Source organism: Euprymna scolopes, chromosome 43 (genome assembly GCF_053919585.1).
Source record: "Euprymna scolopes isolate OS-2025 chromosome 43, ASM5391958v1, whole genome shotgun sequence".
Classification (NCBI taxonomy): Eukaryota; Metazoa; Mollusca; class Cephalopoda; order Sepiida; family Sepiolidae; genus Euprymna; species Euprymna scolopes.
In genome coordinates this window covers 22942014-22955367 of record NC_136524.1, presented here as the reverse complement: position 1 = coordinate 22955367, position 13354 = coordinate 22942014, and the positions used below count along the sequence as shown (strand labels likewise).

Sequence of the window (13354 nt, the reverse complement as noted above, 5' to 3'; positions counted from 1 at the left end):
TAAAATATATCATTGTTAAATTAATTAGCATAAAATATATCATTGTTTAATTAATTAATATAAAATGTATCATCGTTAAATTAATTAATCCAAAATAAATCACTGTGTAATTAATTAGTATAAAATATATCATTGTTAAATTAATTAATATAAAATATATCATTGTTAAATTAATTAATATAAAACATATCATTGTTAAATTAATTAATATAAAACATATCATTGTTAAATTAATTAATATAAAATATATCACTGTTAAATTAATTAGTATAAAACATATGATTGTTAAATTAATTAATATAAAACAAATCATTGTTAAATTAATTAATATAAAATATATCATTGTTAAATTAATTAATATAAAAAATATCATTGTTAAATTAATTAATATAAAACACATCATTGTTAAATTAATTAATATAAAACATATCACTGTTAAATTAATTAATATAAAATAAATCACTATTAAATTAATTAGTATAAAATATATCATTGTTAAATTAATTAGTATAAAATATATCATTGTTAAATTAATTAGTATAAAATATATCATTGTTAAATTAATTAATATAAAATATATCATTGTTAAATTAATTAATATAAAACATATCATTGTTAAATTAATTAGTATAAAATATATCATTGTTAAATTCATTAATATAAAATATATCACTGTTAAATTAATGAATATAAAATAAATCACTATTAAATTAATTAGTATAAAATATATCATTGTTAAATTAATTAATATAAATATATCATTGTTAATTAATATAAAATATATCATTGTTAAATTAATTCGTATAAAGTATATATTATTATTAAATTAATTAGTATAAAATATATCATTGTTAAATAATTAATATAAAATTTCTTTTTTTTTACACAGTGGTCACGACTTATCAAGGCCCGGAAGCCACTCAGGGATAAAAGCTATTGCAAGTACATTACGTTAGTGTGGAGATTTGATGAAGTGGGGGCGGTCCATTAGGAATTTGTTAATGTTGGACTTCAAGACATCCAAGTTGTAGTCAGGTGGGAAGCAGGCAGATAGAACAGAGTCCCACAGGCGTGCAGTTCTAAGAAAGATCATCATCATCATTGTTAAATTAATTAATATAACATATATAATTTTAAATTAATTAGTATAAAATATATCATTATAAAATTAATTAATATAAAATAAATAACTGTTAAATTAATTACTATAAAATATATCATAGTTAAATTAATATAAAATATATTATTCTTAAATTAATTAGTATAAAAATATCATTGTTAAATTAATTAGTATAAAATATATCATTGTTAAATAATTAATATAAAATATATCATTGTTAAATAATTAATATAAAATATATCATTGTTACATAAATTAGCATGAAATATATCCCTGTTACATTAATTGGGATAAAATATATCATTGTTGAATTAATTAGTATGAAATATATCATTGTTAAATTAATTAATACAAAATATACTATTGTTAAATTAATTAGTATAAAATATATCATTGGAAAATTAACTAATATAAACTATATTATTGTTAATTAATTAATATAAAATATATCATTGTTAAATTAATTAGTATAAAATATATCATTGTTAAATTAATTAATATAAAATATATTATTGTTAAATTAATTAGTATAAAATATATCATTGTTAAATTAATTGATATAAAATATATCCTTGTTAAATTAATTAGTATAAAATATATCATTGTTAAATAATTAATATAAATATATCATTCTTAAATTAATTAGTATAAAATATATCATTGTTAAATTAATTAGTATGAAATATATCATTGTTAAATTAATTGATATAAAATATATCACTGTTAAATTAATTAATATAAAATAAATCACCGTTAAATTAATTAGTATATATATCATTGTTAGATTAATTAATATAAATATATCATTGCTAATTAATATAAAATATATCATTGTTAAATTAATAAGTATAAAATATATATTATTTTTAAATTAATTAGTATAAAATATATCATTGTTAAATGATTAAAATAAAATTTCTTTTTTTTTTTTTACAAAGTGGTCACCACTTATCATGCCCGGAAACCACTCAGGGATAAAAGATATTGCAAGTACATTACGTTAGTGTGGAGATTTGATGAAGTGTTTACTTAAGGGGGCGGTTCATTGGGAATCTGTTAACGTTGGACTTCAAGACATCCAAGTTGTAGTCAGGTGGAAAACAGGCAGATGGAACAGAGTTCCACAGGCGTGCAGTTCTAAGAAAGATCATCATCATTGTTAAATTAATTAGTATAACATATATAATTTTTAAATTAATTAGTATAAAATATATCATTGTAAAATTAATTAGTATAATATATATCATTGTTAAATTAATTAGTATAAAATATATCATTGTTAAATAATTAATATAAAATATATCATCGTTAAATTAATTAAGATGAAATAAATCACTGTTAAATTAATTAGTATAAAATATATCATTGTTAAATTAATATAAAATATATCATTGTTAAATTAATTAGTATAAAATATATAATTGTTATATTCATTAATATAAAATATATAATTGTTAAATCAATTAGTATAACATATATCATTGTTAAATTAATTAGTATAAAATATATCATTGTTAAATAATTAATATACAATATATCATTGTTACATAAATTAGCATGAAATATATCCCTGTTACATTAATTGGGATAAAATATATCATTGTTAAATTAATTAATATAAAATATATCATTGTTAAATTAATTAGTATAAAATATATCATTGTTAAATTAATTAATATAAAATATATCATTGTAAAATTAATTAATATAAAATATATCATTGTAAAATTAATTAAGATAAAATATATCATTGTTAAATTAATTAATATAAAATATATCATTGTAAAATTAATTATTATAAAATATATCGTTGTTAATTAATATAAAATATATGATTGTTAAATTAATCATTATAAAATATATTATTGTTAAATTAATTAAAATAAAATATATCACTGTTAAATTTATTAATATAAAATATATTGGCTTCCTTCAGTCTTGACAGATTATGGATACCCACGGTAAGGGTGCCTGCGTGGGAAATTTTTGTGGCAAGAGTTGCGCAATCTTCAACCACACCTCTCCTGTATCGACATTGTTGAATACCAGTGGCAAGAGGAGGTTTAGGACGACTGGAAACAATGCCAAGATAAGCGGAAAGCACATACAGTGCCTAGAATTCTCAAATGGTCACCCATCTGGTACTAGCCAGGCTCCACGTTGCTTAACTTCGGTGATCTGACGAGAACCGGTGTGTCAATGTGATTATGCCGTATATATAAAATATATAAAACATATTATTGTTAAATTAATTAGTATAAAATATATCATTGTTAAATTAATTAGTATAAAAGATATCATTGTTAAATAAATTATTATAAAATATATCATTGTTAAATTAATTAATATAAATATATCATTGTTAAATTAATTAGTATAAAAGATATCATTGTTAAATTAATTAGTATAAAAGATATCATTGTTAAATAAATTATTATAAAATATATCATTGTTAAATTAATTAGTATAAAAGATATCATTGTTAAATAAATTATTATAAAATATATCATTGTTAAATTAATTAATATAAATATATCATTGTTAAATTAATTAGTATAAAAGATATCATTGTTAAATAAATTATTATAAAATATATCATTGTTAAATTAATTAATATAAAATATATCATTGTTAAATTAATTAGTATAAAAGATATCATTGTTAAATAAATTATTATAAAATATATCATTGTTAAATTAATTAATATAAAATATATCATTGTTAAATTAATTAGTATAAAATATATCATTGTTAAATTAATTAATATAAAATATATCATTGTTAAATTAATTAGTATAAAAGATATCATTGTTAAATAAATTAATATAAAATATATCATTGTTAAATTAATTAATATAAAATATATCATTGTTAAATTAATTAGTATAAAATATATCATTGTTAAATTAATTAATATAAAATATATCATTGTAAAATTAATTAATATAAAATATATCATTGTTAAATTAATTAGTATAAAATATATCATTGTTAAATTAATTAATATAAAATATATCATTGTTAAATTAATTAATATAAAATATATCATTGTTAAATTAATTAATATAAAATATATCATTGTTAAATTAATTAATATAAAATATATCATTGTTAAATTAATTAATATAAAATATATCATTGTTAAATTAATTAATATAAAATATATCATTGTTAAATTAATTAGTATAAAATATATCATTGTTAAATTAATTAATATAAAATATATCATTGTAAAATTAATTAATATAAAATATATCATTGTTAAATTAATTAGTATAAAATATATCATTGTTAAATTAATTAATATAAAATATATCATTGTTAAATTAATTAATATAAAATATATCATTGTTAAATTAATTAGTATAAAATATATCATTGTTAAATTAATTAGTATAAAATATATCATTGTTAAATTAATTAGTATAAAATATATCATTGTTAAATTAATTAGTATAAAATATATCATTGTTAAATTAATTAATATAAAATATATCATTGTTAAATTAATTAGTATAAAATATATCATTGTTAAATTAATTAGTATAAAATATATCATTCTTAAATAAATTAATATAAATATATATCATTGTTAAATTAATTAGTATAAAAGATATCATTGTTAAATTAATTAATATAAAATATATCATTGTTAAATAAATTAATATAAAATATATCATCGTTAAATTAATTAATATGAAATAAATCACTGTTAAATTAATGAGTATAAAATATATCATTGTTAAATTAATATAAAATATATCATTGTTAAATTAATTAGTATAAAATATATAATTGTTATATTCATTAATATAAAATATATAATTGTTAAATCAATTAGTATAACATATATCATTGTTAAATTAATTAGTATAAAATATATCATTGTTAAATAATTAATATACAATATATCATTGTTACATAAATTAGCATGAAATATATCACTTTTAAATTAATTAGTATAAAATATATCATTGTTAAATTAATTAATATAAAATATATCATTGTTAAATTAATTAGTATAAAATATATCATTGTTAAATTAATTAATATAAAATATATCATTGTTAAATTAATTAGTATAAAATATATCATTGTTAAATTAATTAATATAAAATATATCATTGTTAAATTAATTAATATAAAATATATCATTGTTAAATTAATTAATATAAAATATATCATTGTTAAATTAATTAGTATAAAATATATCATTGTAAAATTAATTAATATAAAATATATCATTGTTAAATTAATTAATATAAAATATATCATTGTAAAATTAATTAAGATAAAATATATCATTGTTAAATTAATTAATATAAAATATATCATTGTAAAATTAATTATTATAAAATATATCGTTGTTAATTAATATAAAATATATGATTGTTAAATTAATCATTATAAAATATATTATTGTTAAATTAATTAAAATAAAATATATCACTGTTAAATTTATTAATATAAAATATATTGGCTTCCTTCAGTCTTGACAGATTATGGATACCCACGGTAAGGGTGCCTGCGTGGGAAATTTTTGTGGCAAGAGTTGCGCAATCTTCAACCACACCTCTCCTGTATCGACATTGTTGAATACCAGTGGCAAGAGGAGGTTTAGGACGACTGGAAACAATGCCAAGATAAGCGGAAAGCACATACAGTGCCTAGAATTCTCAAATGGTCACCCATCTGGTACTAGCCAGGCTCCACGTTGCTTAACTTCGGTGATCTGACGAGAACCGGTGTGTCAATGTGATTATGCCGTATATATAAAATATATAAAACATATCATTGTTAAATTAATTAGTATAAAAGATATCATTGTTAAATAAATTATTATAAAAGATATCATTGTTAAATTAATTAATATAAATATATCATTGTTAAATTAATTAGTATAAAAGATATCATTGTTAAATAAATTATTATAAAATATATCATTGTTAAATTAATTAATATAAAATATATCATTGTTAAATTAATTAGTATAAAAGATATCATTGTTAAATAAATTATTATAAAATATATCATTGTTAAATTAATTAATATAAAATATATCATTGTTAAATTAATTAGTATAAAATATATCATTGTTAAATTAATTAATATAAAATATATCATTGTTAAATTAATTAGTATAAAAGATATCATTGTTAAATAAATTAATATAAAATATATCATTGTTAAATTAATTAGTATAAAATATATCATTGTTAAATTAATTAATATAAAATATATCATTGTTAAATTAATTAGTATAAAATATATCATTGTTAAATTAATTAGTATAAAATATATCATTGTTAAATAAATTAATATAAATATATATCATTGTTAAATTAATTAGTATAAAAGATATCATTGTTAAATTAATTAATATAAAATATATCATTGTTAAATTAATTAGTATAAAATATATCATTGTTAAATTAATTAGTATAAAATATATCATTGTTAAATTAATTAGTATAAAATATATCATTGTTAAATTAATTAGTATAAAATATATCATTGTTAAATAAATTAATATAAAATATATCATTGTTAAATTAATTAATATAAAATATATCATTGTTAAATTAATTAATATAAAATATATCATTGTTAAATTAATTAGTATAAAATATATCATTGTTAAATTAATTAGTATAAAATATATCATTGTTAAATGAATTAATATAAAATATATCATTGTTAAATTAATTAATATAAAATATATCATTGTTAAATTAATTAATATAAAATATATCATTGTTAAATTAATTAGTATAAAATATATCATTGTTAAATAAATTAATATAAAATATATCATTGTTAAATTAATTAGTATAAAATATATCATTGTTAAATTAATTAATATAAAATATATCATTGTTAAAAGCCCATGAAAAACATTCCCCCTGTCTACTGAGTATAATTCCAGGTGGTAATACAAAGGATAAAATATGTGTGGTTTTATGACTTTGCCAGTTGGACTTAGAGTCAGTGGTAAAAAATTTAATTAACTGCCCTAAATAACTAGAATGGGACAGAAATGATGGATCATTTTACCTTAAAATTATATAAGCAACTAACCTTTCACTCTAAATACTAAATTCTTTTTTTTTTTTTTTTTCAGTGTATTCGCATGTAATCGGCTACGAAAGTAAATCTTGTTCATGGGCGCATACTCAGGAAAATAAGAAAAATATTAGCAGATAAGTTTTGTTGTGAATTTTTTCAAGAATGGGACATTAGTGCTGAGTCAAACACCAATAATGAAAATAACGACAGAGAAGAGAAAGACAATGAATCTCTCTTCTCTGAAAAAGAGGTTGATGGTCCAACATGACTACCTCATCAGGTCATTTGACCTGATGAGGTAGTCTCTCTGAAATGAGGCAATGCAGATGTATGCACATATGTAGCCAATAGTGTATTTATAAATAAACTTACTATAACACACTGTGTATTTATCGGACACCTTTTGATAAACACAGACGTTTCAGTGGATGTACATCTAGGAAACTAAAACTATACAACCATTATATACATACTAGCAGGCCGCCCGACGTTGCCCGGTTGTAAAATATGTATAAATATTATATTTTAATTCATACAGAAACTGAGAAATGTGCATGTGAGTATTATGTTTTTTCTAAGCAGTTCATTACTCGTAAGTAAAAAAAAAAAAAAAATACCTGAGCTAAGATCGAAACCAATACCTAAAGATAGTGAGTCAGGTTAAGCCAGCTTGACACGTTCTCTAAAAAGTGTTTTCAAACCTACTTATTCTTAACATAAGGAATCTGTCATGTGAATCACTCATATGTGCACATTCATGAAACAACTAACAAACAAATAAGAATCTGATGACCCTCTATATAACAATTTTTCAATTTTGACACCTTAGCAACACTTTGCTCGGATGAAAAACGATTAAAAAGTTTTCCACATGTCTGAATACTCTATATAACAAATTTCATGTCTATAGATAAAAAATTTGTTGAATAATATAGATCGAGAAGTGTCCTCATGCATATACACGCATTCTCTCTCTCTCTCTCTCTCTCTCTCTCTCACACACACACACATATATATATTTATATATATCAATTTATTAATATAATATATTTTTTATTACATTATATATATTATACTAGCAAAAGTACCCGTCGTTGACTGGGTTCAAAAACAGCCTACAGAAAATGGACTCTGATTTATTAAAGTATGATAGGTTATGAAAAGGAAGGGCTGTAAAGAAATAGCTTCGAATTTGAGGGTATCAAAACCAAAGCAAAATATGATGAAAGTAAAAATAAAATAGATAAACCCCATAATTTATTATACCATACCTGTTCACACTGAAACACTTATCACAATATTCTGTGGATCTATATTAAAAAACCTTGTTAAACTTTGTGACATATTTCCATTCTATGGAGGTCAGGCGTGAACGAACACCCCATAATTTTATTATACCATATTTCTTCAAACTGAAACATAATTATCAAAGTATACTTACGCAGATAGATATGTAAAGTCTTTATTAAGGTTTGTGCCTATTTCTATTCTATGGAGGCCAGGTGCGAATGCAGACCCCCACAATTTTATTATACCATCCCTATTTAAGTTAAAACATACTTATTCTTATGTACATAAAAACACTTTTAAAGGTTTTTTTTAATCTTTAAATTTTTTATTTCCATACTTTGTGGACCAGGCGTGAACGCAAACCCCACAATTTTAATGAACCACCGTTCTGCTAGATCAAACATACCCATTCCTGTGTCTCGATACATCTTCTATCATTATATGTAATCAGTTTTTTAAAATAGTCAACCATATAGGAGCCTATTCGAGACACACACACACACACACACACACACACACACACACACACACACACACACACACACACACACACACACACAGCTTTATATTATAGATATATACAGATATATATACATATATTTTATTTATATTTTTATTTCATTATACGTATATGATATACATATATTTATTGACTTTTAAAGGGTAAGATGAAAAATGTTCAAAATAAAAAATGATTTTGAGATTACATTGTCTTTTATTGTCTTGAGAAAACTTTTTTTTTAAGTGATAAGTGAAAAAATAAAACCCAGGAAGCCTCCAGAGCACTACTGCAAGCACTAATTAAAATTAAAGTGACCCTACTAAAAGCACTACTAAAACCAAGTTTCTACCTCCTCCCTCCTTGAAGAGAAAATATTTTTAAAGTAAGGCATGGAAAAAAATAAACCATCAGAATCCACAGGAGCGCTACTAAAAGCAATAAATATGGTTATAAATATGGTTATAGTTGTATATTGTATATTTAAATCAGTTTTTTTTTAAATTCAACAGGATTAAATTACATTTATTTGTAAGGAAAACACGTTAAAATAAGTTAAAACAAAACAATATTGTCGACCTTGTGTATGCTTTGAATAGCAGCAGTGGCTTTTAATATTGAACTTAAGACAGGGTGGCCATGAAATAGGTAAACAAGCAAGACGATTTGAGTTTTATAATTATATAATAGGTAGACAGACAAACAGACAGACAGATAGATAGATAGATAGATAGATAGATAGATAGATAGATTGTATATTTATATTTAAATCATATTTTTAAAATCAACAAGATTAAATTACATTTATTTGTAAGGAAAACACGTTAAAATAAGTTAAAACAAAAAAAATATTGTTGACCTTGTGTATGCTTTGAATAGCAGCAGTGGCTTTTAATATCAGACTTAAGGGAGGGCGACCATGAACTAGGTAAGCAGAGAAATTTTTTGAAACCGGAAGTCACAAACCAGATGGATTATATAAACGCTCAAGCAAGCAAATCTGAGGTATATATATATTATATATGATGATTGCAACGTCTTGTCAGACGAGTGCCACTCCCTCAGATACTTAGTCCATGAGCCCAAATACCTGAGGGAGTATCTATACAAAGATGATGTTACAGAATCTTAGCTTTGTACGACAGCTAAGTCTCTCTCTCTCAGTTCAAAATGTTGAGATCGAGCAACAAGCAAGAGCAAGATAGCCAGCAACAAATTAAACTGCAGACCAACTTAATGCGAGTACTGGTTTCCCGCTATATGGTTTTTTAAATCAGACATTTGCTTCTTCTAGAAAGGTCGCCTTCACCACGGCTTACGGGAGCCCTCTTCACCCCAACACATATATACATACACAGAAATATACACGGTGCTAGTTGGCCGTTGACCCCGAAAAAGGGTTCATTCGCCCTTTGGAAGGTCTTGTTTTTAATCCTTCAGGGAGACTAGCCGCCCTCCTCACCAAACAAGTCTGGTGGGGAACCAATTTAGTTGGCAGTGACCTGACCATGAGGCAGGTAGTAATATATATATATATATATATATATATATATTATATATATATATATATATATATATACACACACACACACACACACATACACACTGAAACACTGGTTATATATAATTAAATTGATCAGATAAGCAATGGTCATGTTAGCCTTTAATGTCATCTTTTCCATGAAAAACTCACATTTGACCTTTCAAGATAATTTGTCCAAGACCCTGGAAAGACTGGTTATAAGTTCAAGTGGATATTTTGCTCAATAACTTAGTGGTTTACACAAACTTCAAAGAAAAAGAATCATACTTTAGCAAGAAGATTCTAGAACACAAAATCTCTGAAAGTAGATTTTTACTATATAAAGAATTGATAGTGATATTTTCTGGGCTCTTATTAAATATTGTCAGCCATTATTATTTTGAACTATTATTTCTTTTATGTTAATTTGAATTAGAAGAATTAGAAATAATATAATTTGGAATATTATTATTAGATGAAGCCATTTTTGCCATCTTTTCTGCCTTATTGTTTCTATCCATCTCAAGAATGTACATTTTCATGATATACAACATACTGGGTTTGATAAGAAGGCTTCCTCAGTGAATAAATAGTCAGGAACTAAATATGTCTTTTGATGTTTGCCTGACCTTTACTTGATGTACTGAAAATCGATACATAAAATATTATACCTCCTTATAACATTTTATGTGGATACATGAAATAATAATAATAATAATAATAATAATAATAATAATAATAAAAACAGATGAAATATTAAGGAAAACCCTTGAATACACATGAGCCACAGATGCGGGCCAGACAAACTGCTGCAGACATGAAGAAGCGTTACATGGAACCAAGAATATTGAAGTTGCATATCTACAAGTTCTCTATCCCCTCCCATTGCTCCATCACCAGCCTCCCCCCAAAATATTGATGTCAAATAGTCGAGAAGGGTCAAGGAGGATGGAAAGACTGAGGAGAGAGCACTGACCAGACATCCGTTGGACAAATGCCAAGAGAACTGGGATGTTAGGGAGGCTTATTGCCACTCAAATTTTAGTGGAGATCAATGGCCACTGCCAGTGAGAAATCAATGGTAAGTGGCGATTGCGATAATGCAAATTTATTTGCAAATGTTATCGAAAGAGGTGGAGTTGGTTCAAAACATTAATGGCACTAAATGATAGACTGGTGCAAAATCTGAAAAGATGTATCTACAAAACAGAAGTACAGGAATGGATGACCAAAGGAAGAACTATGTTAATATAAAAAGATGCTGTAAAATGGATGACACCAAGCAATTACAGGCCAATAATCTGCTTACTCACCATGTGGAAAATTTTAACTGCACAACTGAGTGAACAGACATTCTACTGCTCAAAGAACAAAAAGGATGCCGGAAAGGAAAAAGAGGGACACACGACTTGCTATAGATAGACCAAAATATCTTGAAAGATGCAAAACGCAGAGAAAAAGAACATAGCCATGACATGGATCGATTAGAAGAAGGCCTATGACACAACCCCACAAGCATGGATAATTGAATGCCTAAAAATGTACAAAATATCCTACAAGATTATTAATATTATTAAGAATGACATGAAAATTTGGAGGCTGGAATTGATAGCAGAAGGACAACATCTGACTGAAATAAGAATACAGACAGGCATCTTCCAAGGAGACTTCTTCTTCTTCTTCATCATCATCACCATCACCATAATAATAATAATAATAATAATAATAATAATAATAATAACAATAACAATAATAATAATAATAATAACAATAATAATAATAACAATAATAATAACAACAACAACAATAATAATAATAATAATAACAATAATAACAATAATAATAATAATAATAACAATAATAATAATAACAACAATAATAACAACAATAATAATAATAATAATAATAATAATAACAATAATAATAATAATAATAATAATAATAATAATAATAATAATAATAATGTCAAAACTCTTCTTTTTTTCTTCTTTTTTGTCATCAGCTTGATCCTGTTGAAATTTCTTTTACAGAACGTGAAAGCAGGCTATGAAACTTTCTACAGTCAACCTTCTACTATTTATGTATGACAAAGGTTTTGGAAAGAATGAGAACCAACTTGATACCTTGATGAACATGATTAGATTGTTTAATAATGACATAAGGATGGAATTTCGCATCTCCAAATGCTATTCTTGGGATGACAAGAGGCAAAATAGTCCCCTCAGATGGCCTTAAACTTCCAACAACAGATCCGACAAAGAATGTTGCAAGCGAGAGAGGCTACGCATGTTTGGGGATACTGGAAATGGATAAGATTAAGAACATGGAAATGAAAAAACAGGTCACAGCCAATTACAACAGAAGATTAAGTCGCATCTCCACAGTCGGAATACAATATATGCCATCAACACCAGAGCAGTAGCTATCATTCAATATACTGCTGGTGTATTTGACTCGAATTGAAATGTTTGGACACAAAAAACACATAAAATGCTTGCAATTTATGAGTCCTGGCATAATTTTACTAAATAAAGAATAAATAAATACCAAGATCTGAAATGGGAATTAGACTCTTGAAATGTATAGAAGTTCAAGGTGATTCCCATTGTAATTGAAACAAGAGACCATAACAAAAAGCCACCATAAATGGCTTAATCAGATTTACATTTGAAGGGACATGGCTGCCAACATTCGGAATTTCGAAGAATTATGGTAGAAAATACAAGAGTATTGCAGAGTGAGAGAAATGTAAATAAGCTAAGAATACTGGAAGCATTGTACATTAAAACAAAGAAGCCTCAAATAAATAATATTAATTATGAGTGCAGCCGGAACATTTTGAAATGTTTGGGATAAA

General features: G+C 23.2%; 1 protein-coding gene and 2 pseudogenes across 3 annotated transcripts in view; all 3 read right to left on the bottom strand.

Annotated features, from left to right (window-relative positions):
- Positions 1–13354, bottom strand: part of LOC145268234 (uncharacterized) — a 150057-nt gene that overhangs the window by 77925 nt on the left and 58778 nt on the right. The window lies entirely within an intron of this gene.
- Positions 3222–3338, bottom strand: LOC145268562 (5S ribosomal RNA; annotated as a pseudogene).
- On the bottom strand, positions 5776–5892 carry LOC145268561 (5S ribosomal RNA; annotated as a pseudogene).